Consider the following 18229-nt stretch of genomic DNA (forward strand, 5'->3'; position numbering starts at 1 on the left):
GTAGAAGGCCGAGAACATCTGGCCAAAAACAGTATGTTCACATATGTTCATTATGATGGCCTTTCTGTTTGGATAGGAAGGTGTCCTAAGTCTCAGAGGCCCAGGAACCACAAAGCTCTGAAGGGTGAAGGGTAATGGAAGGGTACCCCGAGACATGAGGGCCCAGGAACCAAGCAGCTTTGAGGTGGGAGAGTGCCCCAATGGAAGGGCATCCTGAGACATTGGTGCCCAGGAACCACATAGCTGTAAAAGGAAGTCTCCTCAGCAGAGGTGTTGCAGCTCCCAGGGGTTCGGTATCCCCAGCTGAGCTCAGGAGCTCAGGAGCCTCAGCCTGGCTCCTTCTCTTCTTCCCTTCTTCTCACCATTGCTTCTTGTCTTCTTCCAATGAGAGAGTCACATGAGGCAGCAAATCTCATGAGAGAGATTTAGTTATTGGAGGGTCCAGGATGTAGAGGGGCGAATCCAGGAGTGGCGGTCTACACTCACAGGAGGAAGCAGACAGCAGCAGCAGGGATTTGGGCAAAGCAAGGTGCTTATACAGGGGTTCTTGTGGTGGGGGGAGGGGTCCTAAAGTGAAGATTTCCACAGGGAGGATTGTTGGGATTTCAAGTGCTGAGCTGAGGGAGCTCAGGGATTGGTGGACTTTCCTGTACAGGGAATGGTGGGTTTTTGAGCTCAGGGATTGGTGGGTTTCTGTGGAAAATTCAGACGCCTATTCATGGCTTTTGTTCAGACTTTTCACCTAAAATTAACATAACCTAGGGGTGGGTCCTGTTGAGGGGCTAGAGATGACCTTAGGACAGTTAGGGAACTCTCGGGGAGGGGGACCTGCCCACTTTCCTACCTTGAGGGTTTACAAAGTTTTGGTGAATCCATGGCAGAGAAGACCTTCCCTGCCCCTTCAGTGGCCTGAATAACCGACAACCAGTCTAATCATACAGTCAGTCTTTTAGCCCATCCCTTCCCTTTTAGAAATAAGGAAATTGAGGATTAGAAAGATTAAATCATTTGCACAGTCAGCAGGGATTCAAACTCCTGGGGCCCAAGTCCTTAAAACTCATTTATGCCTAAATCAGTAAGCGACCTAGACAGAAAATAGAACATCTTAGCTTCTGCCTGTAATCTCAGACTTAGGAGGCTGAGGCAGAAGGATGACAAAGCCGAGGCCAGCCTGGACTACATAGTGGCAGCCTCATTTTTAAAAAAAAAAAAAAAGAAGAAGACATTAGCCAGGTGGAGATGGTACATGGCTTTAATTGTATCACTTGAGAGAGGCAAGCAGGTCCCTTAAGTTTGAGGCCAGCCTGGTCTACAGAGAGAGTTCTAGGGCAGCCAGGGCTACACAGAGAAATGCTGTGTTGTCTTGGAATTAATTAATTAATAATTAATTAATGGAAGGAAGAAAGAGATGTGATAGAAGAGATTTTTTAATAACCATTGCTTTGAACAATTTGAAATTTCAAATGTAAATATGAAGAGATTAAGATCTAACCCATCACCCTTGACAGCTAGCTTTAACATTTCTATATAACTTCATCTGGTCTCCTCAGAGCTTCCCGACTAAGGACTTCTTAAAACAAATTACGCTTTTATAAATATTTCATTATGTGCCCTTTTGAAAAGGGGATTGTTTTTAAAGAGTGGTTTTAATGTCCTCTCTAATTAACATGTAGCTCATTTAGAAACTTAAACACTTCAATCTTTTTATTAGCATATAGTAATTATATGCAATAGATTTCATTAAATCTCCATATCTGCTTCCATATTCACCCCATTACTCTTTTGTCTCCCTCCCACTCCCAATAATTCCATTTTCGTTATATGTATTAATATCAAATTTTATTTTTTTTAATTTTTACACTCCAGATTTTATTCCCCTCCCAGTCCACCATCTGCCAAATTTTTTTCTTTTAAGAACTGCAGTTGTGTGAAACTATACAAGTAACCTCGTGTACTTCTTTTTATAGACCTAAAGATTTGAAGCTCTAAGTGGAGTGAATCTGAGGTCCTGTTTGACATGCCAATTCTGTACACAGATTTTATAAGTAAACAATCAAAGAAATTAATTCACATTTTAATGTGCTGGGTGTTGCGGCTGCCATAATGACTTGGGGGGTCCAACAGGCATTGAGTGAGTGACTGTGGAAACTCTACATTGCTTCAGAAGGTCTGATAGAACATTTCTCGTATGCCAAGATCAATAGCAGCTCCCTACTGAGGAAGGTCCTGCCTGGCGTAAACATTATCTCATTATTTTCTTCCCCTTGTGCTTTAAAGTCTGTACAAACTTTGAAAGCACAAGAAACAATGAAATCATACTTAAAAGACTCTAGGTAAAGAGAGTGAATTGTCACCTATGAGTCTCCTGGCATGCCTATGGCTCGCATGTCTGCAAATGAAGACGGATAATGGAGGCATCCATTGGGGGAGCAGGGAAAAAGGAGACACAGAGAGGCAGACTGGGGTTGTGAGGCTATGGAACACAGAACATCCTTGGCAATACTGGAAATACATAGTAATTACCAGAATCCCAGGACCGCCAGCATCATAGCAACTATAGCCAGTGTCCATCCATGCATGTGCAGAACGGTACTGATGCCTGTCCACACCAGGCTGGTCATGGAGAGCCAAGAGTTGTTGTTGGCATCCTGTGAGTTACTAGGGAATGACTACTACATCATTCTCATTAGCTGACAATGGCCATCTCTAGAAGAAGAGAAGCAAAGCACAAAACCTCAAGCATGAATTCAGGAGCCGTCAACCATTAGCAAGACATTTCTTGGGCCTTCAAAGACTAGTAACCTGATAGAAATTGCCAACCATAACACACACACACACACACACACACACACACACACACACACACACACGATTCTCAGGACTGGATACCTAAGACTGACCCTAATCACTCTTTCTGAGCCTTCTGGTGGTTTTTCATTTGTTAGTTTGTATGCGTCTTTTTTGTTTGGTTGCTTGTTTTGGGGGTTGTTTGTTTGTTTGTTTTTGTTTTTTTAAATCTCATAACAAGACTCAGTTGACAGGACTTTGAATGGAACAAAATATTAAAATCTCTTTGTCTGAGTTTTTTATCCTGCTGAAAGTAGGTTGGTCTCTTCTTAGGGGAAGCGTACCAAACACTCATGGCATTTTCCAGCCAGCAGTAGGAACAGACACCCAGAGAAGCATGCAGATGTTCAAGAAAGGAAAGGTGACCTAGTGGCTGTCAGTATGCTACAGGTAAATGCTCTTGGATCTCCGGGAACCACATACCCATGTATGTAAGAGCTCCCAAGTGGACAGTCAACAAAGAATGGCAGAAAATGTTTGAAAAGGCATAGAACTATGCAGAATAGGTGAATGACACGTGTCCGTTAAAATGCAGGGCAATGACAAGTTTCACACTAGTTTCCAAAGAAAGATCTACACAAACCAACATGGAGGGATCAGAACTGTAAAAGCACCTCTTCCTTAGCCAGTGACAGGCTCCTTCTGACTACCAGCCCACAGGCACTAACAGCCAGCCTCCCACATCACCGGCACAGCCTCAACACATCTTTTCTATCGTCCCTGCCTGTGCGTCACTGTCTCTCAGGACTCCAGCAAATTTCCCAGACCATCTCTTTACATCGGCTTTCTTTCAATGCATTCTCCACACAGAATTAGTCAGAGAAATATTTTAAGGTGTCATTTACTTCCTATGACACTTATATGTAAACCAGTGGTTTCCCAAAAATGATTGGAAGAAAATTAGTCAGTAACTAAAAGGTAAGACTTGGTTTGGTTCCTGCCTTCCTTCTCTTTGTCCACTGTCCCCACTGACGACCATGCTGCAACCACTTGGCCTAGTGCTCTTCTTAAATGTACCAAACAACTCACAGTCTTTAGCATCAGATTCACACTAGCCTGGAACCAGATAAAGATATGAGAAAAACAGGATTCAAAAAACAAAAGAAGAAGAGGGGGAGGAGAAGGAAAGCCCTGCCCTACCCAAAGGAGATTAGCATGCATGAATTTAGAATCATCATCTAATCCATCGCTGAAGGAAATTAGAAACCAGCGCGTTGGGGGAGGCTGAGGAAGAGAAGGAGTAGTCAAGATAAAAAGTCCATCTGTAGGATCAGAAGAGATTTAGAAATAAACCAATACAGAGTAGAAGATCAAATAGAGAGGCAATGAAGTTGCCTTTAGAATCATGAAAGAGACCAGACCAGAGAGATGGTTCAGTCAAGAAAGGTGTCTTTCTCAGAAGTGTGAGGACCTGAATTCAGATTTCAGTCTCTACATAGAGCCAGGTCTGATAGTGTGTGCCCAGAAATCCCAGTGCTGAGAGGCTTCCTGAACTCTCCCTGCCAGAGATAAAATGGGTGGAGTCCAGATTCAACAAGACACTCGTCTCAAAAGTTAAGATGGGGGAACGATTGCAGAAGACACTGGATATTGACCTCTGGCTTCCACACACATGCACACATGTACACAGGAACACACCATACAAACTTGTACACACACACACACACACACACACACACACACACACACACACACACATAAACCCAATTAGGAATAGAATGAAGCTAATTAGTTTCAACCTTAGTCAGGCTTGCAAACAATATCAGAGCATTGAAGTGGTGATGTTTCCTGTGAAATAAACACATTGGGCAAGTATGAGCTTAGAATCACATGTTGTTGGAAAGGACCAAAAGGAAGAGATGGCCTGTATGTGTTTATCTTCCCAGCAAGGAGAACTTCCTGGATACCCAGGTTTTGTGAATCTGCAAGACCCAAATCTATGTGGATCAAAAATTGAAAACAGATCAGAACAATAAAACTTTTCCTGTACTTCCATGAGTTTTTAACCCCAGAAAGAGGTAGAAGCATAGTGAGACTTGATCATAAAATGTCCCCATAGGCTCATATGTCTGAACACTTGGTCTCTAGACAATGGCTCTGGTTGCTATAGGAAGTTAATCACCACATTGACCTTGGGGCCTTATATCCCAAGCATACTTCTTGTCTTTGTTCTGTGTCCTCCTCTACCAAATATAAGGAGGCCAAAGCCCCAGCTATAATCGCCCACCACCATAGAGCCATCTGTCGCCATGCTTCCCCCTCCATAACAAACTGTATAGCTCAAATTGTGAGCCAAAGTAAACCCTTCCTCCCTTAAGCTGCTTCTGGTTAGGTACTTGTTCACAGCACTAAGAAAACCCAACACAAACCAAATACAGAAAGAATGGTGTTGGTCCTGTTCAACCCACAGTACTGTCACTTTGGGTTTGGGTTAGGCTAATCTGGCATGTGAGAATGCCAAGATTGAACACATCCCAACTGAAAAGATGTTGTGTCTGAGAGAATCTGTCAGATGTGATTCCAACCACAGTGTTAAAATGGGTAACTGGTTTCTTTTCTGACTAATGAATATTAAATTGAAATATGAGGCTACTAGATTACATTGAGATGTCAAACACATCTCAGAAATCACTATTTAAATATAGTTTTCCTAAGAGAACAAACACAAAAGCTAATTCCTTTCCTTTAAATTTTTTTTCAGTTTGTGTGTGTGTGTGTGTGTGCATGTATGGAAATGCCTGTATGTGTGTCTATCTTGTGTGTGTGTGTGTGTGTGTGTGTGTGTGTGTGTGTGTGTGCATGTATGGAAATGCCTGTCTGTGTGTCTATCTTGTGTGTGTGTGTGTGTGTGTGCATGTATGGAAATGCCTGTCTGTGTGTCTATCTTGTGTGTGTGTGTGTGTGTGTGTGTGTGTGTGCGTGTGTGCAGATGCACACATGCCACCATGAGCTGGAGAGGGGAGGGGTCAGAAGGTAATTTGTGGAAGTCAGTTCTCTCTTTTCCAGCATGTAGGTCCTGAGGACAGAAGCCAGGTCATCAGGTTTGGCACCAATCACCTTTACCCACTGAGCCATTTTGTTGTCTCAGAAAAGACAACTTCTGATACTCTTCTCTGGCACACGAACCATTCTGGAACATCTAATACTTCAGCCCAGGTTATTCTACTCGGCTACTCACTTGAACTCTGCCTTCTTTTGAGACTGCCCTGCCCCTTAGGTCTAAGCTCAGAAAATATCAACTTGGACCTAGGGCTCTGTCCCTCCTTTACTCTTGAACTTGTCACCATGTCACCTACAAGATCCTAAGAGCAGGCTTTATCCCTAGAACCCATGCTCATCTCTTTCTAATGACCATTACCTGGTATGGTTCTCTCATTCATGCAGCTATAAGTACTTTCGCCTGATGAACACGAGTGCATTTGCCTTACTCCTTGAGAATCAGGACTTTCTAGACTCTTGTAACATAAAATATTTCTCAGCACAAATAATTATCAAAGAATGGGTCCATTTATTTGAGGTTTTCCCCTTAAATCACTGCATCCTTTAACTAAGATGTTTGCCTTTTCCAAAGCAATGACACCCAGAAGCCAGGTGGAAGAAGTGTGCTTTCCACTCCTTTCCTAATGGGCATTAAAATGAACACACAGCTGAGTTTTTTGTTTGCTTATTTTTGTTTGGTTGTTTTTTTTTTAAGGATGAGAAAGGTTATCTTACAAAATATAGTGTAGTAGTTTGAATGAAAATACCCCGGTAGGCTCATATGTTTGCATGATTACTCCCCCTTTGAACTGTTAGGGGAGGATTAGGAGGTGTGGCCTTGTTAAAGGAGGGGCATCACTTAACTCACACCAGGCCCTTTATCTGTCTGCTGCCTATCAGGATGTAAAGCTCGCAGCTACTGCTTCAGCACCAAGTCTGTCTGCTCCCCTGCATGACGATCATTTAATGTCCTGAACCTCCGGAACTGTAAGCAAGCCCAAGATTAAATGATTTCTTCTTATAAAAAGTTGCCTTGTTCACTGTGTCTCTTCACAGCAATAGAACAGAGACCAAGACATGTACTATCAAAAATCACCTTGCTGTTTGCTACAGTGCCCTGGACCCCAACTTGGGAAACCGTAATAAGCAATCATCCTGCTCACAAGCCCCTCCCCATTTGAGATGGGTGGAGAATTAAGCTGGTCCACTTCTAAACTGCAGTCGTGATTCTCTAATTAGGACCATTCATCAGTGGTTAAGACAACTGACTGCTCTTCCAGAGGTCCTGAGTTCAATTCCCAGCAACCACATGGTGGCTCATAACCATCTGTAATGAGATCTGATGCCCTCTTCTGGTGTGTCTGAAGACAGCTACAGTGTACTTATATAGAATAAATAAATACATCTTTAAAAAAAAAACTGTTCATCCAACCACATAGCAAATCAACATTGCTGAAACAGACCTGGTCACCTTTTTCTGCCTCAATATCCCCTGGTCAGGTTAGCTTCTGATTAGAACCTAACTAACCTGGCTAGGTTCTCAGCTGGGCTGATTCTCCCTCAGGGTCAACTGAAATGTCTGGTGACACTCTTCAATGTCCAATCCCTAGGGATGCCCCTAGCATCTAGTGGGTACAGAGTACTGACAAATATCCTTAAAGTATGACGGTTTCCACCACAAAGAACCATCTGGCCCAAAATGACCCTATGCTAGGCTAAGCCAAAGGTCAGAGGGATGTCATCCTTTCAGACTGAAAGTCATTACTTTTGTCCCAGTCCCTCCTCCTTACATCACACAGAACCACTCATTTATGAACCAGAGCAGAGGACTTTAGGTAGTCAGAATCCTAGGGGTACCTTAGAATATCTCCAAGTCACAGACCATTTAAAAACCCACCATTTGACCCGCAAAGTGATAAGTTACTGAGGAATTTATCATTGATATATCCAAAATAAAGCAATTGATTCAAAAGGGCAGCTTGGAAATACTTCCTGGGAGTCACAGAATTTTTTTTCTTTACAGAACATTCTAGTATAACAAAGACATAAGGAAAGAGTGAGACTTGGGGGTACACAAGGATGTTTTCAGAGATGCATTGAACACCTGGAGAAGGTCTAGCCTGAGCCTTTGTGTTTTTATAGACATCTGAGCATGAGCAAAGTTAGGTGAACCCAAGTGCATTTGACAGGACATGTACCTTGGCAGAGCCTGCTCATGACAAAAACACTAGGCCGAAGGTGACCACTGGGATTTAAAGGAAACATCAAATAATAAATCCACTCACTAGGTGTTCACAGATTACATATCTTTGTAAAACTTTATTTTTATATTCTTATATTTTGTTATTAAAATGCACCTTAAAATTGAGTGGTGATGACAAATCTGAAGCCATGCAGCATCTTTTGACTTCAAGAGCATAATAAAATCTATCCCACCCACCCACCTGTCTTTACAACTGCACTGCCCGATCCCTTCCAATGAAAGAAACCTTTCATAGGTCAAGGACGAACCACTTGCACGTAGGAAAATTCGCCTACATGAGTCTTCTTAAAAAGCAATTTATCAGTGATAGCTTTAAAACAAAAGAACAAACAAAAACATTAACCTCTCTTCCTAGCATAATTCTTTACACCTAAGAAGTTTATTCCATAACTCTTTTGCTGAAATGAAAAACATTCATTCCCCTTTCTGCTTTGGCTCTGTGAGAGAGAATCTAATTGTTTCTTTGGAGCACTGTTCTGAAAGCTTCCAAGGTGGGAATTAAAGTGAGGTCTATTTTTAGTGTGCCTGGTCCTTTTCTAATCTAGCCTGTTCAGTGGAGTGAAGCTATTGGCCTAGAATGAAAACCCTCATGCTACCAAGAGAGCCCACCAGCTCCAGATCTTACCCTCTGGGGTCCACGCAGCCAGTGCCAGAGCCTCAGTCACAGCAGCTAAGATACAGTGGCTAAAATTAGCACATCGGACAACAAAGACATAGCAGGAGTCTGAGCACCGCCAAGATATTCCATGGTGGGGCACGCGATCTCAATGTGGGCAGGCAGAAATTATTCAAAGAGAAAGAAAGATGGCCTGGCAGGAGGAAACCAGAAATGCCGGTATAAATGTAAACCTAAGTTAAAAACCAAAAGAGAAGAAAAGAAAGATATCTATGGCTCACAAAGGGCAAATTGGTAACGTAATTAAGATGGGGATATGTGATATGAATAAAGGCATAAAAGCTTAGCATTCCCCAGAATTATAAAACTTAGTCTCAAGGTTTGAAAGAAAGCAACACCATCCAAGAGAAACACGCAAAAATAGAGCAAAAAAGATAGTGGTTTAGGGAAACAAACTGTCAGGATTATAAGGCTATGCTCAACTGAGTGAACTCATCCAAGTCTTGACAACTTCCACTTCCATTGTGTCCAAAATGAGGATAAAGATTCCTATCTCTCAAGACACTGGGTTTGATCAACTCTGAGGGCAGGTATAACGCCTACAAGTGTACCTTTAAATCCACAGCAGTTTGCACAGTGCCTGGGCACTAGCGAGTCTTAAGTAGCCCTATGCTTTGTGAATGAATAAAGTATTTGTGGATTTCAAGACTGCAGAGCAATGTGCCTATCACCATTTGAGCTCGGCGACCGGCAATCAAGAACCGTGGTCCTCTAAGTGCGATCAGCATTAGCATCACCTGGGAACATGGTTAACTGTATTTTGAGCAGCAGCGTCCTTCATCCACTGAGGCAGAAACCCCACGTGGACCTAGAAACTTAACTCTAAGGAGACCCTCCAGGATGGTGGGGTGACTCAGTGGGTAAGCCACTTGCCAAACAACTATGAAGACTTCGGATTCTCCAGAGCCCATAAAGCCACAGGAGGTGGTGTATGGATATCTGTAATCCTGTAGATAAGGCTCCCAAGTGCCAACTGGCCACATGCACACAGTGGCTAACAAGAGACTCTACTTCAAACAAGGTAGAAAATGAGTACTGTCACCTGAGGTGTCCCCTACACACACACACACACACACACACACACACACACACACACACACACACACACACCACTCTCAAAGATTTTTTTAAAAAAGTCTTCTAGGTTATTCTGACATGATTTATCTACTAACCATGGAAATGACCAGCAAGCATTATTTTAATATAAATCATTATTGTTATTTAAGAACTTTGTATATAATTCAGATTATGGAAGAGGAAAAAAACCTAAAGTATGACAGACCCCACATCTTACTTAGCACAACTGACACCATGATGGGGGCACCATTCAGGATTTTAAACCCAGTAACCCAGCACGGAGACAGCACCACCTACCAAAATGAGAACCAAAGACCCCATCCATTAAAGTCCAGAGCGCTGGGAAAGTCATGAAATGCACTAACCTTGCCTTTTGGCTTCTGTACTTCTGCTTCTGGGTGACTATCCTTACTAATGGAGGTGTCAACCCAGGATGTGGCTTTTATCCCTAAAATCTCACCCTGAGGAAGGCTTGGGACTGCAGTCAGATCCTGAACACTCAGGGTAGTCACCAACTAATAAAGACTTTCAATTGGCTTGAACCTGTGTCTGACGGGCCTTCTCTGGTGGATACGTCTGGCCTGGATGACATTCGACAGCCATAAAGAAGCTCTTAGAACTAGGCTCAGGATAGAGGGCTGGAGAAAAGAATTCTGTTCCTCACCTTTCTCTTGTATCAATGTCCAAGATGTCCTATATGAGCCACCCATCCTGGGCCTCTGTGTGTTTGTGTGTGTGTGTGTGTGTGTGTGTGTGTGTGTGTGTGTGTACACAAATGTATGTGCATATCTATGTGCAGGTGTATGTTGTATGCATATATATGTATGTGTGTTGTATGCCGTTTTCATAGGTACAAACATGGAATATCAACATAAATGTATATATATACATATATTTGATTATGTATATTGTAGTCTTGCTCACCCTTTCAATATCAATACTGTTGTTCTGTTTCATGGTGAGTACACTTAATATCAGAGGAACAGGTAGAGTTTACTGATGACTGCGGCCAAAGAGAATGGCCAACTATAAACCTCAGGCTCTCGATCATGTGTCCTTCCTCCTGCTTTCATGAAATGAAAGAATTTAAGAAGACCATGAGAACCAACAAATCACCTTTGAAGCAGGGACAGTATGCAACCTGGCTCTTAATACCAGGTATCATCAAAACAGTCACTAAACTGTGGCCATTGACTACCTTCCTTCAACCTTATTTTTGACAGAGGCCCAGTAAGATCAAAGCATTTCCCCAAGGTCATGAGAAAACAAGCAAACAGACAAAACAACACCAAGGCACTGAATTTGCTCTTCTCAGCCCAGAGCTTCTCTTCAGTCATCCCAGACCTGAGCCTCCCAAAGTCTCACCAGCAGTGGATACAAAGCAAGATGGAGTGCAGAGGCCGAGGCTTGTCACCATTACTCAGGCAGCAGATGACAGCAGTTTGAATCAGGGCTGTGGTGGTGGAATAGGAAGAAAGAACCAGATAGAGAATCATCATAAATAAAGTGAATTGGTGAGTGTCCAGGGATAAATGACAGAAAGGCAGAGCCATCGATGTCCAGCATCCAGGCTGAGAAATGAGGGAGAGCCTAGCCAGCAGGAGTGAGCAGATACATCAATGCCAAGTCCAATAACACTGCTAGAGCTGAGGTGAGAGGCCAGACTGGAAAGACAGTCTGGAAGCCATCCTTGTGGTGACAGCTCAGAATGAGAAATTGCTACCAAAGACCCAGGAGAGTGTCTGAAAGGAAAAAGAAGGCGGGGGTGAGATCTTGTGAGAACTCAAGAAAATGGATACAATACGGGACTCTGCAAACCACACAGAGGATGCTTCTAAAGAGATGAGCTCTGCAGGCAGAGTGAGGAGAAGGGAGGAAATGGCGCTGACCAATGACTCTGGAGAAGCAGGCCCATGAAACAGATGTGAGCAAGCAGGTGACTTCATTTAGGAAATCACCTGTCAGATCAATATGTGCCAGAGGCAAGGAAAGAGGGGAGCAGGGAGGAGGAAGAGAGGGAACTGGAGATCAAGAGAAAGCAAGAGAGAGGGAAAGGAGAAAGGAAGGAAAGAAGCTAAGCATGGAGAAGCAGGGATGATTTGCTGCTTTGTTAATGGTGTAAGGGGTGCGAGTTTCAGAGCCTAGCAGATAGAAAGCAGAGAGGTGTAGAAGGACATGGAATATGGTAAAGACGAGAAAAGACCCAAGGGAGAGTACGCTGGAAAACAGCAGCGTTTTCCACAGTAGCCTGCAGCCATAAGGACATGAGTAGATGACCAAGGAATGTTGAGTCTACTCAGGAAAATTACTCAGGCATTAAGAAGAAAGTGGACTCCAGCTACATCATGTCATGAATGAGTTTTAGAAGCACTGTACTCGATGGGAAAAGCTGCTGACAAACATGGCCTATCATATGACTGAATTTATATGAAGTATCTAAAGTAGGCAAATCTGTGAAGCAGAAAATATTAGAATCACATGATGCTAGGAAGGACTACAATGCATATTTTGAGGTAATGAAATGTCCTAAAATGTATTGCAATGATAATTACCCAACCCTGAAGGTACTGAGAAACACTGAATTTTATATTTCAACAGTAAATGGATGATATCTCAATGAGCTATTTTTTTAAACTGATGTCACACACAATTTCTCAGGGCAAGCGTACTTCCCATCCAACCTGCCAGAAATCAGCTCTCCCCTCAAATGCATCCCTAGTCAAAAGCCTCTCACCACTTCTGCAAGCAGCAGCCAGCTGTGCTTATCTACTGCCTGGATGGCAGTGGTCTCCTAGCCTTCCTCTCAGCAAGCCTGCTGGTGCTCATTCTTCCCCCAGTTCCAGAGTGACCTTCCCAAGAGGAACGTCACATGGCCCACTGTAGTTAGCCATCAAAGGCTCCCATCATCCTTGGGACAAGATCCTTGCTCATCCCTGTGACCTGGCACAGTGCGTCTGCGCTCCACGTCTCATCCCTGACTCTCTTATGCTCTGCACTCCTGCTCCACAGACGCTGCAGGCCTGCAGCATCTACCTCAGGACCTACTGTGTTATCTTAGTCCATTAAGGCTGCTGGAGCAAAATATCTCACACTGGGGAGCCAGTAAACGCCACCAGCATCATACTGATACAGCTCGAGGCTGTGTAGTTCAAAATCAAAGTGCCAGCAGATTCAGGACCTGGTAAGGTCCTCTTCCTCAGAAACGATGCTTTCTAAATGTCATTGCGTGGCAGGAAGGAAAGCAGGGACATCTTTTATAAGAACAGCAACTCCATTCATGCATGGATCACACCTGTGACCTCTGAGGTTCACCTTTCAATACCATCTTCTCGGTAGCTCCATTTCAACATACAAGTTTCGGGGAACACAGGCATTTAGACCATGGCGTGTGGGTAGGCTTGACATTTTCCTCCAACGGATTTTCACATTGTTGACAAGCTCATCTTCTTGAGGTCTCATTTCAGTGTCAGAAAGGCATTCCCTAATGACCCTACTCTCTGTCTCTCTGCTTTTTGCTTCTTCATTGAGCCCATCACACCTTGCTTCTTTCTGTTGACCACATACATGTCCACATATGCACAAACACACATGTATGCACACATGCAGACACCATAGAATACCCAGGCATGCATGTGGTTTAGCTCTCTCCACCCTTAAACTATGACATCAGTGTACACAAAGACTTAAACAATTATATCTACAGCAAGCATTTGTTAAATAACTATCAGATGAATGAATGATGTTTGATCTTTGCATCTTCCTTTTAAAGATGGAAAGACCTGCCAAGGCTTTATGGAAGGTTAGGAGTGTCACATAACCAGTAAATCAGAATGGCCACGGTGAAATTTTGAGCCACAAAACTTTGGTTTTGTCTCCACTTAGTTCCAGTTGGTGGTCCTGAGAAGAGACCATGCTACTGGGGGCAATGCATTTATTTGTACTGGTCAAAACCTTCTGCAATAAGCAGAATGAATAGAAAACTGAGGAACCATTGGCCTGCAGAGAAAAGCTCTCTGACTCAGAAACGGGCCCAGAGTGATGGAGTTGTATCTCAGTTTCTCCCACAGGCCTCATGACCTTGAATGTGTCCTTTAGCCCCCAGACTTCACACATAAAGAGGGAAGATCCGAATCTGGCAATCTTGAAATGCAGCACCATGATGCTTAATGCTTAGACACACCCCATGGGCTGCACGTGAGAACTCACAGTAGGTGCTGGGATTTGTCGCCGGGTGGAGGTCACAGGCACTGACCCTCCAGCCATCAGTGTTTCCTGGATAAATGCAGATAGGGCTCATGTGCTACACTTACCTCAGCAACGCTGAGTTCTAAAATCACCGATTAGTCAGAACAATGTGGTGCTTTGAAGCGTTCTGGAAATCCATCGCGAGATGCTAATAATATTTTGGCAGTTTGGCATGTGTGAATGTGTATCACAGCTATTCTTTCCAGAAAAAAAAAAAGAAAAAGAAAAAGAAATGGCTCCTTTGAGGAAAAAGTATATTTTTGACGTTAGAAGGCTTTAATAAAATAAATCCTGGTTTCAAAGTTAAATTTAATTTTAGTCATGCATTTCCTGTCTGCTACTAAAGCACAGGGTTTGGCACAACGGAGAGAGTTGTGTGTGTTCCTTTCCAAAGTCAGGCAGGCTCAACACCCAAAGAGAGACGGTTTATCGGTTCAAATCAGAAGTCCAACATGGAGATCAGACAATGGGAGATTATCAAGAATTGTAAAAAAAAAAAAAAAACAAAAACAAAAACAAAAACAAAAAAAAAAAAAACTGATTCAATTCATTCCAAATCCAGAAACCTCCTGTTAGATTCTCCTGCAGTATTTGATATTTTTAATGACCTTCTTTCTGAAAGTATTGCTAGTTTCAAGAGACATATCAATCACACTTGATTATAACATTTTCCTCATAATTCAAAATCTGAACAATAATATAAAACTCAATTTATGTTGTTCAGACACATACATGGCTTTTCTCAAAACCATGGCTTTTCTCAACAACTAGACGAGTCCTGCTTATAAGCTGTTGTTTTATAAAACAAATGAAAGTAGAATAGACAAGTGTTTGTGGTTGAATCAACTCAAATTCTAATCTATTTTATTCATAATTTCTAGATTACCCAGGAATCAAAGAATTTCATAAGCCATAACTAATTGCCTGCACAAGACCTTCATCGAGCCAGCCCATATTCTAGCACAGATGGGTAAGGCCATGCCGCTCGCTCACTGAGGAAGCTGTTGGCGCTTGATGGCTGCTGGGGGAAGGATATTCATTTTTCATTGAGGATATGGCCACTGGTAGGTTTCCTAGGCTAATGTGGGTGGCCTCACCCACATGCCCACATGGGCAACACTAACTGTGCTTGTTGGACTATTTATTTTTATGGAAGCATAAAAGGATATGAAGTTGAGGGGTGGACATTGCAGGGGAAGAGAGCCCAGGAGATTTGGGGGGTGGTAAATGGGAAACGGATACAATCATATTTCATTGTGTGCATATATGATACTCTCAAAGAATTTTTTAAAACTTTTAAATAGCTTCTGCAAAGTGTTTTTAAAATCCCACCACGCAACAGCAAGCATCTGTGGGGTGAAAGTTTCCTACAGGTAAACGACTTCAGGCAGGTAACACATCTGCGAAAGGAGCCTTGAAGCATTATCTACAAGCCGGCAAGATGAGTTGTTTCCTTTTGAAATCTGTTTAATCTGTGGACTGTGCGCAGTGACCCCCAAACGTAAACACAACATTCTTTGGAAATTTGGGGGAGGGGTCGAGACAAAATATTCAGAAAATAATACAACTACCCTGTAGTTTTTTTAAGTGCATTAAAACATCTCATAACTGTTGATAAGTATGGTACTATGAAATAGCTCTTATTTTAATAGAAGATATAAAAGATCAGAAACAGGAAAACAGCGTCTTAAACGAAGTATAAGATGTATTAGCTATAAAAGCAAAGTCTGCCTACCACAACCTGAGAAAAAATAGAGTCAAACAACCAGGGAATCATGATTCCAAGTAAGACCTTCCTCTTTGAGCTTTTTCTTCAGGTATCTTTATTACAGCAAGATAAAACTGACTGCTACAGGAGGCAAATAGAGGATGCTTGGAAGGAAAAACAACGCAGAAATAGAAAGCAAGGGGCACCTAGAACAGCTTGTAGAGGTCTGGCTCAAAGACAGAAAGAACTGTATAGAGCTGGAGTCCCTGAGTTCACTTTGGGGATGCCTTAGTTCAAGGTGGCCTGGAACATCCAAATGGAGATGCCAAGGTGGCATCTGGATGAATGGGTTGGAAGGGAATATAACCAAGAGACACAAATGTAGGAAACATAATGGTTCAAACATGTAACATCGTTCCATGTACACTGATATGAGAAGACGCAGGTAATCAACCAGTGACTAGCCTGAAAGTGTACATCATAGAACAAACCGCATTCTGATGTACACACTAGAAATGTGTATTTAGTGGGCAGCACCCTGCGAGCAAACTTGAGCCTCAGGACCACAGGTAAGACCAACTTGTCTGTTGCAAGAAGGCTGCCTGGTGAAATCGGGACACACAGAGGCAGAATTCCTCTAGGACCGGGCACGTCCTGTGTTTACCGGAAGTCCCACACCCTCGGATCCCGGCCCGCAGCAGCTCTCTGCTCCCAGACCCTGTGGGAAAGAGACCTCACCGCCTGATCAGGTGGGCACTCCTGAGGCTGCATAAGCTCCCGGAAGGGGCGGCACAGGTCTTCCTGGTTGCTGCCGCCGCAAAGAGCCCGGGGGCAGCACCCCGAGAGCGAACTTGAGCCTTGGGACCACAGGTAAGACCAACTTTTCTGCTGCAAGAAAGCTGCCTGGTGAACTCAAGACACAGGCCCACAGGAACTGAAGACCTGTAGAGAGGAAAAACTACACGCCCGAAAGCAGAACACTCTGTCCCCATAACTGACTGAAAGAGAGGAAAACAGGTCTACAGCACTCCTGACACACAGGCTTATAGGACAGTCTAGCCACTGTCAGAAATAGCAGAACAAAGTAACACTAGAGATAATCTGATGGCGAGAGGCAAGCGCAGGAACACAAGCAACAGAAACCAAGACTACATGGCATCATCGGAGCCCAATTCTCCCACCAAAGCAAACACGGAATATCCAAACACACCAGAAAAGCAAGATCTAGTTTCAAAATCATATTTGATCATGATGCTGGAGGACTTCAAGAAAGACGTGAAGAACTCCCTTAGGGAAACACAGGAAAACATTAATAAACAAGTAGAAGCCTACAGAGAGGAATCGCAAAAATCCCTGAAAGAATTCTAGGAAAACACAATCAAACACTTGAAGGAATTAAAAATGGAAATAGAAGCAATCAAGAAAGAACACATGGAAACAACCCTGGACATAGAAAACCAAAAGAAGAGACAAGGAGCTGTAGATACAAGCTTCACCAACAGAATACAAGAGATGGAAGAGAGAATCTCAGGAGCAGAAGATTCCATAGAAATCATTGACTCAACTGTCAAAGATAATGTAAAGCAGAAAAGGCTACTGGTCCAAAACGTACAGGAAATCCAGGACTCAATGAGAAGATCAAACCTAAGGATAATAGGTATAGAAGAGAGTGAAGACTCCCAGCTCAAAGGACCAGTAAATATCTTCAACAAAATCATAGAAGAAAACTTCCCTAACCTAAAAAAAGAGATGCCCATAGACATACAAGAAGCCTACAGAACTCCAAATAGATTGGACCAGAAAAGAAACACGTCCCGTCACATAATTGTCAAAACACCAAACGCACAAAATAAAGAAAGAATATTAAAAGCAGTAAGGGAAAAAGGTCAAGTAACATATAAAGGCAGACCTATCAGAATCACACCAGACTTCTCCCCAGAAACTATGAAGGCCAGAAGATCCTGGACTGATGTCATACAGACCCTAAGAGAACACAAATGCCAGCCCAGGTTACTGTATCCTGCAAAACTCTCAATTAACATAGATGGAAAAACCAAGATATTCCATGACAAAACCAAATTTACACAATATCTTTCTACAAATCCAGCACTACAAAGGATAATAAATGGTAAAGCCCAACATAAGGAGGCAAGCTATACCCTAGAAGAAGCAAGAAACTAATCGTCTTGGCAACAAAACAAAGAGAGTGAAAGCACACAAACATAACCTCACATCCAAATATGAATATAACAGGAAGCAATAATCACTATTCCTTAATATCTCTCAACATCAATGGCCTCAACTCCCCAATAAAAAGAAATAGATTAACAAACTGGATACACAACGAGGACCCTGCATTCTGCTGCCTACAGGAAACACACCTCAGAGACAAAGACAGACACTACCTCACAGTGAAAGGCTGGAAAACAACTTT

The 18229-nt window shown here is 42.8% G+C and overlaps 1 protein-coding gene and 1 long non-coding RNA gene across 2 annotated transcripts in view; one reads left to right on the forward strand and one right to left on the reverse strand.

The window, feature by feature from the left end:
• Positions 1-18229, reverse strand: part of Dner (delta/notch-like EGF repeat containing) — a 315461-nt gene that overhangs the window by 99417 nt on the left and 197815 nt on the right. The gene's annotated exons all lie outside the window — the stretch shown is intronic.
• On the forward strand, positions 6-6853 carry LOC120094725 (uncharacterized). The gene is made up of 2 exons (XR_010055042.1): positions 6-3237; positions 6727-6853. It is a non-coding gene; the product is annotated as an uncharacterized LOC120094725 (long non-coding RNA).

Source organism: Rattus norvegicus, chromosome 9 (genome assembly GCF_036323735.1).
Source record: "Rattus norvegicus strain BN/NHsdMcwi chromosome 9, GRCr8, whole genome shotgun sequence".
Taxonomy (NCBI): Eukaryota; Metazoa; Chordata; class Mammalia; order Rodentia; family Muridae; genus Rattus; species Rattus norvegicus.